A 16,265-nucleotide genomic window follows, 5' to 3' on the forward strand; every position below is an offset into this window, starting at 1 on the left:
ACCTGTTGCCTTTCATACCCTAATGTTTCCTAATGTATGTCGTTTTCGATTCTTGCACTGTCCTGATAACTTGTACTATTTCAGGATAGCATAATATGCACAGTATTTATGATTAATGTCGTTTTGGTCTATCGTTTGTGTATAATATATTTTATATTTTTATTCAACATTGTATGGATTCTCTTTTGTTGTGTATTTATTGTGTCAATGGTGTGTGTGTGTGTCTTTTGCAAACTCTTTACACTTTGCCTCTGGGATAAGTCTGACTGCTTGTGCCAGGCTACCAAGGGGGTGAGCAAGGGTTATTTTGATGTGTAACTCTAAACTGAAACTCTTTGTTTATTTAGACAGTAGTCTTTAAACACAACGGGAACCTAGAATAAATAAATGACAGTACAATTCATTAAAACTTCCTTACAATAATATTCATAATAAAAAGTACGGTATCCACCTCCTTTCCTCAATAGCAGCAACCTTTTAACCGAAAGAAATTCAATATTATATATATTCATCTTGATAAGTAAATAGCAATACAATTCATTAGAGGTACATTATCAGTTATGCACATATTAAAAATACGGTACCCTCATCCTTTCCACGATAGCAGCAACATTTCAACTCAATTCAATAGTGTGTACATTAGACTAAGGTATTTTGCGTAAACTGGGTGCGTAATCTTACAAAGAGGAATAGAATCTCTCACCCCCCTTCAGTTTTTCCCTCAAGAATTTTTTTATGCCTTTGATGTAATTTCCCAATGCAATGGCAATATCAAGATTTGATATTTCTATAAGCATAGCTATAACTTGAGCTTGTGACCTTATTCCATATTTTAAAAAAATTGGGCTTAAAAACAGTTATCTCAAAGCTAAAACCACAAGGCAACCGACCAATATGTGCAAAATATAGTTTTTAGTTCCAAGCCCACATTTACAAATTCCATCAGCATGTATCATTTCGGCCTTTGTATTTCCCTCCATCAGCCACGGGTTAATACCAATTTGTACTCTTAGTATTTCGCACCTAAGCCCATAGTTGGGCAAGGTGTCCAAATACGGGTACCGCGATTCCTTTACCCATGAGTTTCTTATACCTTGCACTGATTTTTTCATACTCCGATATTCCAAGTGCTGCTTCCTTCACACTTCCTGACCTTGGAGTCTGAGTGAACACTTAGTAAATTCTATCTCTGGTGAATGCTGGGTTAGTCTCTCCGCTATAATCAGGAGTTTCTTTGTTGCTTCCCTAGCCCACTTTAGGCTACTGCCTCGAATCTCCTCCCTGCACCATTGTGAGACCTTCTGCACTCCCCCTGGGACCTGGCGTTTCCAAAATCTTAACAGTGACATTTGGATCTGAATGCTCCATACTATTGTTCCTGTCTCCATTCTAATAGCCTGGATCATTGCAGAACTTGGTAGGGACAGTAAAGTTTTTAGGATCTTCCCTTCTTCCTGATCCCATCCGCATTTACCACTTAGGTTCAGGTCTTCTGCCCCATACAATATCTGCGGGGGGATCATTGCTTCATATGCCTTTAGCATTGGTCTATGAGACATGTCTCCATATTCCTTATAAAAATGTTCTGCCTGCAATTTGAAGAAAAGGCTTTTGCTCTTTGGGCTTCTAGGTGGATATACCATTTTAGGGCACTATCAACCCAGAGACCCAAATATTTATATTCTTTTACAATCTCCAATTTCGTTTGTCCTAAATACCATCAAAATGTTTTAGCTCTTTTCCCAAAGCATACAATCTTCGTTTCATCCATATTTACAACTAAAAACTTTTCCTCACAATATTCTCTAAAAACTTTGAATTTCCTTTGGAGTCCGAGCTCCGTTTCATCAAGTATCACAAGGCCATCTGCATATAGGAGGCATGCCACTTTATTTCCGCTCATTCTAGGGCTTGCACTTCTTTCCACTTCTAATACTGCTGGTAGGTCGGCCAGGAATATGGCAAAGAGCAGGGGAGCCAAAACGCAGTCCTGTCTTAGCCTGTTCCCTACCGCTATTTTCTGCGCCAGTGCCCCTTGCGTATCCTTAATTACCTGGGCCTAATTTCCTCTGTGTAATTCCTTTAGGATGGCCAATAAGCCCTCTGGTATACCATACCTAGTCAAGCATTCCCATAAGCACTTGCGATTCACTGAGTCAAATGCTGCCCGAAAGTCAACAAAACAGCAATACAATTTCCCCTTCTGCTCTATTGACTTCCGGGCGAGTGTCCAAAGGGCAAAGCAGTGGTCTATGGTAGAGTGACCTTCTTTGAATCCCCCCTGTTCTACCCATACAACTGAATCCTGTTCCACCCAATCTTTCAGCTTTCCTAATATTATTTTTGCAAAGATCTTTTCCACCAATATCTAACAAATGTATTAATCTGTAGTTCTTTGGGGAGTGCATATCTCCTTTCTTATGCACCAGTCTGATTATTGCTCCCTTCCAATTATTAGGAATCTTCCCAGTTTCTAAAATAACTTGAAACATTAGTGAAAGGAATTCTGCCTACCAATTCAGCCGTGATTTTATTATCTGGGCTGGGAGATTGTCTAGTCCTGCTGCCCTAGTTAAGTTCAGGGTTTTTATCGTGTTTTTTCGTTTAGGGTAGAAAATCTGCTTTGAGCTCTACTACTAGCCCGCACCACTCCTGTGGCTCCCCAACTTCCGGTTCTCTACCGGGGCTATACAGTTCCAGCAGATATTCCTTCCATGCCACCTCTCCCACCACACAATTCATTGAGACGACCAGGAGTTCAGCTGATGATTGTATCAGCTTCCAGAACTGACGTATGTTCTTTCTTTCAATTGTCCCCAGCAGTTTTACCCAGCAGCTTTCTTTGTATGTTCTTTTCGCGCTACTGATTATCATATTATATTCTTTTTTAATTTTACAAGCTTGTTCAGCCCTTTCCTGTTCATATTTAACGCTTAAATCTACGTGCTTCTCTCCTTATTTCCCTCTTCTTTTTAAGGCAATCCTCAGTGAACTACTTTGCTTGTCTCTGCAGTACATTTTGTTTCCTCTTTACATTTTTTGTGTCCTTTCTGAGTTCTCCCTGGAGACTTTGAACCACGTGTTCTAATTTTTCCTTGTACCAATCTAAGCACTGCCCTCTCGCATTACCCAGATCAAGGTTCTGTTGTAATCTTTCCAACCTTGCTATGTATTCCTCTGATAGCCTCGTTGTGATCCGCCTAGGGTACCCCACCTGTTGTTCAATGACTTTGTCACAGGGCTTCAGGTGGACCTCTAAGAGCTCTAGCTTGAAAGGGTTATGGTCGCTTCCTTCTCTATGATAAGTCCTAAATCCCTTAGCTAAGGCAAAATTCCAGGGTGACATGAAGACATAATCTATTGGGCAATTTTGTGTGCCTGGTTTAAATGTTTTCATTGCAGGGCAATCTAGGGCTGACCTTCCTTTTAGACATAAGAGGTGTTGGACTTGGCCCGCAGGGCAGGTTCACCCCTAGACTTTTTGCCTCATGTGTGACCCTGTGTCAGTGATTTTTGGGTCTCTGCGCACTTTCCCCTGAGTCCCAGAGTGAAAGTGAGTGCGTGTAGTATGGCTGGCCTGCCCTCCCATAGGAATGCATGGGGAATGTGTGTGTCCCTGGTAGTTCCTGATGCGTGGGGAGTGCAGGCTCGAGTTTAGTATGTGTAAACTCGTGAGAGTGAATGCTGCGAGATGGTGTCTGCGGCATGTATGTGTCTAGAAGGGAAGTGCTACTTCTGGACATTGAGATATGTGTGCAGTGAGGGTGCTGGAGCGTGATTGGCTGGAGCTGGCTGGCATGCCAGGCTCCAGGAAGTCTGGATGGGTCTGCCCGGTGGTGAGTGGGAGATTAGCATAAGTGATGTGTGGGAGGAGTGTACCTGTGTCCTGGATGGGCTGGGTTTTCCCCACACAATGCTGGCTCCGCCCCCCTGTGGTGTGTCTAACGACCCTAGCCTCCCCAGTGAAAGAAATGGGTGGTTGGGCCATCAAGAGTGCTCCAGAACCAGCTGCGACTGGTTTTCCCCCCACCCTGCACCCTGAAACAAAGGATTTGTTAGTATAAGAAGGGGCTGTGTCCCCTTAGAAAATGTTCTGCTTTTGGATCCTGCCAGAGGGGGCTTTTGCTGCTGCTGGGGCCAGGAGGACCGCCACTTGGGGTGTCTCCCTGCCTGGAGACCCAGTGTGCTGGCTCTGGCCCAGCCTTGCCCCCCCTGCCTGCCTCCAGCCCCTGCTGGAGCCTTGTCTTGTCCTCCAGTGCTGGGGAGCACTGAGGATTCTTTGCCTGCAGCCTGAGAGCGCTGCTCTCTGCCCTTCAGCGCTGGGAGCGCTGAAATCGCCTGCCTAGCGCTTGGAAAGCACTGGATTTTGGCCATAGCGCTGTGAGCGCTGTATTCTGTCCTGGAGGCGCTTGGGAGCGCCTGCCCTTCGTTACTAGCGCTGCTAGCGCTGGGTGTGCACAGCCGGTGCCCACCCGGCATCTGACTGCCCCGTGTGGCGAGTTGGCGGCGCGGGTGCCACCCCGCTCATTGCCGCTTTCATTGTGCCCAGGTCCGTTTTGTTGTTGATCCACGAGGGAGCCCACTCCTCGGATCATGGGAGCCCGCCTGCCTGCCTAAGAAGCGAGCCGCCGCGCTGCCCGCGGCGACCCGGAAGTGGTTGGGAGCCCGACCAATCCTAGCGCGGCCCAGGAGAGGCCGACCGGAAGTCCCGCCTCGGAAGCTGAGCCGGGAGGAGAGAAGCTGCCGGCCGGATCCCCGAGGCTCCCCGAGTGGAGAGGAGAGCCCCGGGACCAGAGGGAGAGACCCGCCTCCGCTGGAGACCAGAGCCGGTGAGTGTGGCCGTTCTGGAGGGAGGGGCGCCGGGACACATTGTCGGTGTCCGCCCCCCCCTGCCCCCTCGGCAGCGCGACCTCGCGCCCTCGTGTTTAGAGCCAGAGAGGCTCTGGGGGCATTTCCTGTTGGCGAGCCTTGCGAGGCTCGATTGCCGGCACCCTTGCTCGACGAGCCTGAGAGAGGCTCCAGCCCTTTTGCGTTGCAAGCCCAGAGAGGCTTGCATGCCCATTCGAAGTGAAGAGCCTGAGAGAGGCTCAGGGCGCCATTCCTTGTCTGAGAGCCCTGAGAGGCTCACCAGTGCCACAGTGGTGGTTCTTCGAGCCCAGAGAGGCTCCAACGTTGCCCTAACTTTCCCTGCTCCAGTTGCCCAGCACTTTGTGGGCAACTGCCACGTTTAGGCCCTGACATTGGGACACCGGGACAGTCACAGGTGGTGACTTGTGAGTTTGGCGCAATTGTTATTGTTTGTACACCTCTGAATGTTAATACATCATGTGTTTTATCCTTGCACCCCTACAGGTATTGTGATGTGTAGGTGGTTGTTTTCTCCCTAGTACAGGTGGTGCTAGTGAGGTCCTCTTACCAGTGATTACTGGTTGTGTGCTCTATGGTTATATTGTGTGCTACACTGATTTTACTTTCTAAAGTGCTATTGCTGAAAGTATTGCTTCTAAAAGTGCTGATACCCTTGACAGTGGTCCAAGTGGCCCTGTCCTGTACAAATATCCCTTGTAAATTCCGCCCGTGCCTGTTGGCACAGTGTAACAAGATGTGTGTTTTATCTGATGTATATTTATTATAATACAAAGGCTATTTTTATATAACCTTGTGTGGAGTTTTCCTTTGTGGTGGGCCTTGGGTGTTGTTGCTGGGGTGCGTGCGCAAATACTTAACTTACATCGCCTCCAAGTTTAGCCTTGACTGCTCGCACCACGTTACCTAGAGGGCGAGTAGGGGTTATCTTGGCGTGTAACTCCCTTGCCCTGACTTTGGGAATGGTGATCCCTGACTGACCTCGACGCGAGTCTTGGCCAGCCAGGGTCCCGTTTCCAACATTGGCGGCAAGCGGTGAGGATAAGGATTTGTGTTTGCGTTGTACCACAGTGGCAACTGGCCACTACAAAGCTCTGCATTTTAGATGACCACATTTTGGGGGATTATTGTGTTTTTGGTAGAATTCCATTGTTTCTTCTTCCAAAAGGTATCATTGTGCAATTGTGTCCAGTACATTTGTTCCCCTGCCCCGCGCCCAGAGTTTGGTACCTGTGTCACGTGTGGTCAGGTTGAGGAATCAGGGGTGGTAGAAACTGCCTTACCAGTCCGAGGGGGGGTTGTGTGTGAATGAATGGTGTGTGGCACTAGGCAAGTGAGTGTGAGTTCTCTGGGAGAGGGAACTTGCTGAACCTTTGTGAATTGTGTACTCCTGTGTAAGCTCAGACCCCTAGGTTCCCTGTGTAATCTTTTCACTAGAACGTCCGCCAGAATGGAGCCTGCTTTTGATTTCTGTGATCTGTTTGGATACAGTATGGGAGAGTTGGTAAGGTTCTGTGAAGAGAGAGACATAGGGGTGGATGAGTCCGACACTCAGTCCGAACTTAGGAGCAGCCTGATCCTATGGCAGAAGGGTCAGTGGGATCTTGCGCGCAGTGAGGAAAGGGCCTGGGATTCACACCAGGAGGGTGGTGGGTCTGTGGGGAGCCCTGAAGATTCAGAGGAGGAGGAAGAAAATGAAAGCACAGGGACGCCAGCAGAGAGCAAGTGCCCCCTAGATAGGGAGTCCCTTGCTGGGTCCAGTGTCAGATGTAGCACCCCATCCCTTTCCCGGTCCCCAGAGGAGTGGGTGGATAGGAGAGAAGAGAGGGAGCACCAGCTGGCCATGGAGAAGCTCAGGTTAGAGCATGCCAGAGAGATGGCGCAGCTGGGTGTGAATGAGCGGACTGCAGAGGCTGAGAGGGCCTTGGCCAGGGAGAAGATAGCCCTAGAGTGTAGGTTATCCCCTGACCGCAGTCTTAATTTTCTGGATTCCCCAGGGAGGGTGGAGTCCAGTGGTGGCAGCTATTTGAATCTCAGTCTAGAAATTCCCAGTTCCCCCAGTCTGGTACCTGTTTCCCCAGAGGAGGAGTTAAGGTTGAAATTCAGGGGCAGTAGGAAGCTGCCTCACCAGTCTTGGGTAGACTTTGAGGAGGACTGTTGTGGAGCCCTGTGTGATTGGGTACGGGAGCCCACGAAATGTGATTGGGACATATTGTTCGATATGTTTCTCAGAGAGCAGTTGCTCAGTTGTTGTTCCCCAGGGTTGCGCCAACACCTGTTGGGGTGTGGATTGTCTGAACCATGGGAGCTTGCAGTGGAAGCAGACCACTGGGAGAGGGCCAGAGGTTCTGTACAGTCATTGGAGAGTGAGTCCAACAGCAGTGGTACAGGGAGCTTCCAGCCCAGCGTGGTGGAAGAGGCTCAGTGCAGCCCAGCTAGGTCCCAGTATAGTGAGAGGGGTGGAAGGGCTGACTGCCTGGCTCAGTGGAGCAGGTGTCAGTGGGTGGCTGAGAGCCCCCAGAGGCCCGAAGCCCTGTCTCAGAACTTGGGTGGTTTCTTGAGGGAACACCAGGTTAGGGACCTGGGCTGTCCTGTTAGTACACTTGAGGAGGATCTCCTAGTGTCTAGGGAACCTGGAGCGTCTGTAACTAGAGCTCCAGGGGTTCCAGTGTCCGGCAGTGTCGCTCCAGTTGGGAGGGCACAGAAGTCCGAAGCGAGGAGTGATTGGGGGATGAGTTTCCCAGTGGATGCACCAGTGGACCAGAGACTAGCCAGTTGGGCTAGATCTTCTTGGGTGGACCCGGGTGGCGCCACTTCTGGTCTGGGGGATCTTCCCGCACTGTCAGGTGGACAAAGGACGGGAGATCTGCGCCAGACAGACAGTCACACGACACATGGGTCATGTGTCAGCCTCAGGGGGATTGCGTGTGAGTCCCCAGAAGTCCTGGAGTGCCAGGCAATTATTCCACCAAAGGTTTTAGACCGGAGGTTCGGAGGCCAGGTTCAGGTTCTGCCTGACCTGAAGGGTAGGACGACTGTAACCAGTGTCCTGACCGGTTCTTCCAGAGGAACTTCTCCAGTTGGGAGAGGGCAGACCTCTGGAAGGGGGTGCAGAGGGTGGGAAAGCCCACCTCTGACCCCGGTGCAACCTGAGGGGTTAAACCCTGGGTTGGAGTGGCGTTGTAAGGGTACCCCTCACAGGAGGAGGAGGAACCCTAGAAGAAGAGGTAGGGGGAGGAGAGCCTTCCCTGAGACTCCTGGTCCGCCTGAGGTTGTAGACCAAAGGCTGGTGAACCAGTGGCAGTCTAGTCCTGTCTTGCAGACAGGGAGAGTGGAGAATGGGTACTATGTGCCAGGGGTTACTACCCCCCGCTCTGCGAATTGGCAAGGACCGGTGGCACCTGGGTGGCCCAGGGCCTGGTCCTGGCCGCGGACAGCTAAGAGAGTACCAGTGGGGTAACCCAGTTGGTCCTTACAGTAGCTTTAGAAGGAACCCTAGGGGTTCACCGTGGCATAGAACAGGAGGGTGTCCCGGCAGTGGCGGGCCTGCGTCCATGTTCTATCGCCCCAAGCAGGGAAGTCCATCACGGTGGTGATTGTTCTCCCCTGCGTTTTGGCTGGAAGGGGGTTGTGTTGGACTTGGCCCGCAGGGCAGGTTCACCCCTAGACTTTTTGCCTCATGTGTGACCCTGTGTCAGTGATTTTTGGGTCTCTGCGCACTTTCCCCTGAGTCCCAGAGTGAAAGTGCGTGCGTGTAGTATGGCTGGCCTGCCCTCCCATAGGAATGCATGGGGAATGTGTGTGTCCCTGGTAGTTCCTGATGCGTGGAGAGTGCAGGCTCGAGTTTAGTATGTGTAAACTCGTGAGAGTGAATGCTGCGAGATGGTGTCTGCGGCATGTATGTGTCTAGAAGGGAAGTGCTACTTCTGGACATTGAGATATGTGTGCAGTGAGGGTGCTGGAGCGTGATTGGCTGGAGCTGGCTGGCATGCCAGGCTCCAGGAAGTCTGGATGGGTCTGCCCGGTGGTGAGTGGGAGATTAGCATAAGTGATGTGTGGGAGGAGTGTACCTGTGTCCTGGATGGGCTGGGTTTTCCCCACACAATGCTGGCTCCGCCCCCCTGTGGTGTGTCTAACGACCCTAGCCTCCCCAGTGAAAGAAATGGGTGGTTGGGCCATCAAGAGTGCTCCAGAACCAGCTGCGACTGGTTTTCCCCCACCCTGCACCCTGAAACAAAGGATTTGTTAGTATAAGAAGGGGGTGTGTCCCCTTAGAAAATGTTCTGCTTTTGGATCCTGCCAGAGGGGGCTTTTGCTGCTGCTGGGGCCAGGAGGGCCGCCACTTGGGGTGTCTCCCTGCCTGGAGACCCAGTGTGCTGGCTCTGGCCCAGCCTTGCCCCCCCTGCCTGCCTCCAGCCCCTGCTGGAGCCTTGTCTTGTCCTCCAGTGCTGGGGAGCACTGAGGATTCTTTGCCTGCAGCCTGAGAGCGCTGCTCTCTGCCCTTCAGCGCTGGGAGCGCTGAAATCGCCTGCCTAGCGCTTGGAAAGCACTGGATTTTGGCCATAGCGCTGTGATTCTGTCCTGGAGGCGCTTGGGAGCGCCTGCCCTTCGTTACTAGCGCTGCTAGCGCTGGGTGTGCACAGCCGGTGCCCACCCAGCATCTGACTGCCCCGTGTGGCGAGTTGGCGGCGCGGGTTCCACCCCGCTCATTGCCGCTTTCATTGTGCCCAGGTCCGTTTTGTTGTTGATCCACGAGGGAGCCCACTCCTCGGATCATGGGAGCCCGCCTGCCTGCCTAAGAAGCGAGCCGCCGCGCTGCCCGCGGCGACCCGGAAGTGGTTGGGAGCCCGACCAATCCTAACGCGGCCCAGGAGAGGCCGACCGGAAGTCCCGCCTCGGAAGCTGAGCCGGGAGGAGAGAAGCTGCCGGCCGGATCCCCGAGGCTCCCCGAGTGGAGAGGAGAGCCCCGGGACCAGAGGGAGAGACCCGCCTCCGCTGGAGACCAGAGCCGGTGAGTGTGGCCGTTCTGGAGGGAGGGGCGCCGGGACACATTGTCGGTGTCCGCCCCCCCCCCCCCCCTGCCCCCTCGGCAGCGCGACCTCGCGCCCTCGTGTTTAGAGCCAGAGATGGTTTTGGGGGCATTTCCTGTTGGCGAGCCTTGCGAGGCTCGATTGCCGGCACCCTTGCTCGACGAGCCTGAGAGAGGCTCCAGCCCTTTTGCGTTGCAAGCCCAGAGAGGCTTGCGTGCCCATTCGAAGTGAAGAGCCTGAGAGAGGCTCAGGGCGCCATTCCTTGTCTGAGAGCCCTGAGAGGCTCACCAGTGCCACAGTGGTGGTTCTTCGAGCCCAGAGAGGCTCCAACGTTGCCCTAACTTTCCCTGCTCCAGTTGCCCAGCACTTTGTGGGCAACTGCCACGTTTAGGCCCTGACATTGGGACACCGGGACAGTCACAGGTGGTGACTTGTGAGTTTGGCGCAATTGTTATTGTTTGTACACCTCTGAATGTTAATACATCATGTGTTTTATCCTTGCACCCCTACAGGTATTGTGATGTGTAGGTGGTTGTTTTCTCCCTAGTACAGGTGGTGCTAGTGAGGTCCTGTTACCAGTGATTACTGGTTGTGTGCTCTATGGTTATATTGTGTGCTACACTGATTTTACTTTCTAAAGTGCTATTGCTGAAAGTATTGCTTCTAAAAGTGCTGATACCCTTGACAGTGGTCCAAGTGGCCCTGTCCTGTACAAATATCCCTTGTAAATTCCGCCCGTGCCTGTTGGCACAGTGTAACAAGATGTGTGTTTTATCTGATGTATATTTATTATAATACAAAGGCTATTTTTATATAACCTTGTGTGGAGTTTTCCTTTGTGGTGGGCCTTGGGTGTTGTTGCTGGGGTGCGTGCGCAAATACTTAACTTACATCGCCTCCAAGTTTAGCCTTGACTGCTCGCGCCACGTTACCTAGAGGGCGAGTAGGGGTTATCTTGGCGTGTAACTCCCTTGCCCTGACTTTGGGAATGGTGATCCCTGACTGACCTCGACGCGAGTCTTGGCCAGCCAGGGTCCCGTTTCCAACAAGAGGCTTTTGGTCCCCAGATTACAACCACAAAGTCATCCTTTTGTGATTTTCCTCAACCATGCCAAGTGACTGTTGACACTCAGTATGCACACTCACCTTCAGTGGTAAAATGGGCTTAAGTAAGCTTGTAAATAGAATGTGAAAGAACCTCAGTCACCCCGCTATTTTAAGGGGTTGCGGAAAGGGATGTCTCCTAATGGAAACATTTTTCCATGTGGAGAATTGCATGTATTTATCTGCGCTGTGAACATCTGAGAAATACCAGCTCTGGAAAGCCACTGTTAAAGATCATAACTTTTTTAGGTCGAGCCTAGAGTCAACGCAAGCGCTCCTCTGCGAGGCATGAAGTAATCCTTCTCGGTTGTTGGAACACATCCAGCTCTTTTTTATTGGTTGCTTGGTCTGACGTCACGCATTCCATTGGTCCCTTAGGTTAATTCTGTACATTAGACCTGCCTCCTGGCTCTTTTGACAACGCCCTGGCGACTGGCCCTGCTACTTGGATCCTAACAGTAGTGGCCATTTGTTTTTGTTTCTATGCACTACTTTTTCTTTTCGTCGTCTGGTAGCTTGCAAGTCTTTTTTTTTTTTCTTTAACGCACGCGGAGGCTCGAAACCTGATTCTCAGTACCAAAGTCTTAAGAGCATCCTGTCAAAATAAGAATGGGCATTTTTTTGGGCCTTTTATCTTCATTTCCCGTCCCGAGGCACCCTTCCAGCACAGTTTATTAATGTTTAATTGAATGCTGGTTTTGCCCTGTTCAGCCCAAAAGTGCATGACATTAAATGTGCGTGTAGTAACTTAATTCCACAGAAGGATGGGGTCTGTATGTGCCTGAAAGCACTAAAACATTAGCTAGTTGTTTATGGGCGTTTTCAGTCTGCAGCTCTGCAGACAAAAAATTCATAAATAACACTGTTAGGGGATGCCATGACAGAGAGGCGTGGGAGGTGGGCTGGCATGTACAGGGAAGGAAACATACATTACAACTTTTTTTAAATGACAAGAGAACAATGGGAAAACACAGAGGGGGTGAACAAATATAAAAAAGTAAGTGAGGGAGACAGATAAAAAAAGTAAGGGTGAGGTAAAAGAAGGATAGGTAAGAGCAAAAATGAAAGAACTGGAAAGTGAAAGGAAGAAAAGAATGAGGAAATGAGGAAGAACATGTAAAAGGTAGCATAGCAGGGTAAATGGAATGATGGATATATATATATAAGTGAGCGGTTGATCGTGAGCAAGGTATTTGAAATACCGAAACGCGTAGATCGTAACATCTGCCTGTGGAATGTAATGAAAAATAAAATAAAATAAAAAACAAAACAAAAAAAAAACTGCAAAAGATAACCCGTGGAGTGCGACCCATTTGTTTCCTGTGCAAGGGAGCTGTGGAGAATATATTAGCAGCGTGGTTCAGCTGCAGGGCGCCGCACCCGTCTTGAGCGCTGTCTAAGTGGCAAAAGGAACCGGCAATGGAAAATATATATATATATATATATATATATATATATATATACAACAAGAGCATTATGGACTTCAACAAATTGTTGGGAATCTGGAAAGATCATGGAATGCTCAGTATGGATGAACTGTTATATTTACAATGTGATTCACCCATTCTTCCAACATTCTATCACTTGCCAAAAGTCCATAAGAATCCAAAGAGACCTCCAGGATGGCCAATTGTCTCGGCAATTGGCAGTTTACTCGAGAACGCATCCAGATTTATTGATGGTTACATTGCACCAATTGTAAAGGAACTTCCCTCCTATGTGAGGGATACACAGGATTTTCTTCGACTAATTGACAATATTGCTTGGGAACCTGGTTTCCTATTAATAACTCTTGACGTTGTCAACCTCTATACCTGTATTGCCCATGAAAACGGTATTGCTGCAGCGAAGTGGTTCCTAGATCAAAAACATGATCAATATCGGGACCACAACGAAATGTTGATACAACTGATAACATTCTGCCTTAACAATAATATATTTTTGTTTGCAGGACAGCTATATAGACATGTCAGAGGAACATTTATGGGCTCGTGCTTCTCTCCCAGCTACGCGAATTTATTCGTCGGATGGTGGGAGAAGCACGAGGCCTGGGGGGAGGCCAAAGACCAGTGGACAGACAACATTCTTCTATGGACAAGATACATAGACGACCTGTTTGTGGTTTGGCGCGGCAGTAGAACCTCGGCTGAGGAATACATTGCCGCACTTAACAACAATAATTGGAACCTCAAATTTACAAGTGAAATCAGTGACACCAGTGTCTATTACCTTGATCTGGAGGTCTATGTAGACAACGGGAAAATACAGACCCGGTTGTACAGAAAACCCACGGCAGGGAATGCTGTTTTTACATGCAGCTAGCCAGCACCCTAAATGCCTAATAGGAAGCATACCGTACGGCGAATTCCTTCGCCTAAAAAGAAACTGCTCGGATGAGGAGGAGTACGTTCGGGCGAAGGAAGAAGCCAAAACGAGATTCCGGATCAGAGGGTATTCTCACAACGTACTAAATAGTGCGGAAGAGAAATCCAAGAAAATTCCAAGGGACCAACTTTTGGTAGTAAAACAGGTGTCAAAGCATGAGGAAAATCCAAGAATGATCACCACATTTAACTCAATGTCAGGAAGGATAATGCACATATTCCAAAAGAACTGACATATCCTCAACACTGACCATGTAATGAGAAAAGTCCTTCCAGTAAGACCGATCATAACATACAAACGTAGTCAGTCTCTGGCGGACCATCTTGTCCATAGTCACTTTGTACCTAATAAAAAGAAGTCTGTCCAAATCTCCAAATCCAAAGGATTCTTTCCATGTCGAGCCTGCAAGGCCTGTAAGAATAGCAAAATAACAAAATCATACCCAGGTAAAACTGATGAAAATGAACCCGAGAGAAACATCAAAAAATTACTCAACTGCAACTCTGAGTACACCATCTACTGCCTCCTATGTCCGTGTGGGAAACGCTATATAGGCAGTACTATCAAGCCTACTAAAATGCGAATTCTCGAACATCTGCGGGCAATTGCGAATAGAGACAAGTCGTACCCTGTGGCAAGACACTTCGCAGAATTCCACAAAAGCGACAGGGTTCTGCTTAGCTTTTACTGTATCGACCAGGTGGAACGCAACGAAAGGGGTGGTGACAGGGAAAGAACACTCCGCACTCTTGAGTCTAAATATATCATTGGGTTAAAAACTATGGTTCCCTGGGGACTCAATAATAATGAGGAAATGTGGGTACATCTGTAATAACAACTGGGCACGAAATAACATCAAACAGTACCCTATCCCACATACAGGTCCTTGCCTATGCCGCACTCTCAATACTGTTCTGATCACCCTACCTGACCTTGCCCATTCAGGGCTGAATAGACCGCTCAGATTTAAAATTCTTGTATATGCCCATTCAGGGCGCAGGTCTGAGCAAGTAAAAAGTCCTGTATGCGATAATAACTCAAGGGCAATGGTCCGAAATGAATTATAACACCTACATCGCAACAGGCAGAGTATAACTGTGTTTTGATTAAATGTCAGCATGCATGCACTTTAGATAAAAAAGATTAATTGCTTACCTGAATGTTTTTAAATGGCACTGAGCACTTTATGATACTACAACGCCATGACATGTAAATATTTCTGTGAGATTTGCACATTGAAAGATGGCTGCCATGAATTTTATGTCGAAAATGTAAACCATCGTTGATTTCCATGATGGGCTGGCTTTAAATGGCGTTGTAAATTACAACACGGGTGAACACTGACGAAGCCTTTGGCGAAACGCGTCTGTTGTGGGGGTAGGGGCTTAAATTAAAGACTTTTGAAACCTATGGTATAGCGTGCTGGTCGTTTGTCTAGCCTAATTGGAGTGGACGGTTTCGTTATATATATATATATATATATATATATATATATATATATATATATATATATATATATATATGTATATATATGAAAGGATGGAAGGCTGGATTGGTGGATGGAAAGGTGATGGGGTGGTCAGATTAATGGATCACTAGATTGAAAGGTGAAAGGGCAGATGGCTAAATGGATTGACGTGGTGAAAGGGTGAAGGGAAGTCTCTCAAGGAGGCTTAGGTTTGGTTGTTTCACATGCTCTGTGTAATTGGAGGCATAGTTCAAGTGGGATATATTTTAATTTTCTAGCTACTTCCCTTTGTACGTGCGATCTAATTAACACCAGGATAGCCACTAGGAAACAGCTCTGAGAACTGCATGAAAACGCACAGTTCTTTAAGGAGTTGGCAAACAAATGTTGGCAAATGATGACAACGGGCACCAAATGTTTAAATTAAAAAAAATCACACAACTCAGCCTCATAGAAAAATGGAGCATAAAGCGCTTTTGCTTACAAGGAACTTGATTAAAATCTATCATTGGCTAGATTTGAAGGAGCAATAGAGACCAGGTTTACAGTTTAAACAGTACCAGCTATTATTACTGATAAACAAGACACAACCTAATAATTCAACCCATGCCCCAAAGTATGTTCATGTGCCTCGTTTTCAGCAATAAAGGTGGCCAACAAGGCTGGACTGGAAAACAAAAGCATACCTTGCAAAAACATTTAAACCAGCCTTGCTGTTCAGGAGGCTGGGGGTGAAATGAGGCCATGGGGCATCCATGTGTCATGGCGGCCCATCCACCCTAAAAGCAGCCCCCAAACGTGAAGCCTGCTGGGTACATTGGCTAGTCCAGCTCTGGCCAACAGAAGAATAACTGATGAACATTTCTGACATTTCTAGATTCCACCTACACACCCCATCCTATTGCCACAACCATTATTTCTATTTGTAATCAAAGCCAATTCCAACAAGGCAGGCGAGAAAGATGAGAAAAAGGCACAAAAAGAGCAGAAAAACAATGTTCAGCAATGGAGAAAGAGGAACAAAAAGAGCACAGAATATGAAGTAGTCACCCAAGGACAACGAGAGAGGGACATAAATACAGCAGACAAGAAACAATGAATAACAAGGCAGAAAAGTATTAGAAAGAGACACGAGGAAACTGCAAGGGCTAAAGAGGGGCCTAATGGCACAGAAAGTAATAGAGGCATCACAAAAGTGTAATGAAAAGAGACACAAACGAGTAATGAGAAAAGGCAGAAAAGAGTACAAGAAAATAATGAAAGAGGCACAAAGAGTAATGAAAGGAGGCAGAAGAGAGTACAACGAGGCACGAGAGAGAGATCGAGAGGACAGACAGTAGCAGAGGAAGGCAGGAGCCTCAGGTGTGGGGACAGGTATGAATGAGCCTTGATTGGTTGAAGGAGCAGTTGCA

General features: G+C 48.3%; 1 protein-coding gene across 2 annotated transcripts in view; it reads left to right on the forward strand.

Moving 5' to 3' along the window:
* Positions 1-16,265, forward strand: part of AGTPBP1 (ATP/GTP binding carboxypeptidase 1) — a 1,139,154-nt gene that overhangs the window by 905,453 nt on the left and 217,436 nt on the right. The gene's annotated exons all lie outside the window — the stretch shown is intronic.

Source organism: Lissotriton vulgaris, chromosome 3_1 (assembly GCF_964263255.1).
Source record: "Lissotriton vulgaris chromosome 3_1, aLisVul1.2, whole genome shotgun sequence".
Lineage (NCBI taxonomy): Eukaryota > Metazoa > Chordata > Amphibia > Caudata > Salamandridae > Lissotriton > Lissotriton vulgaris.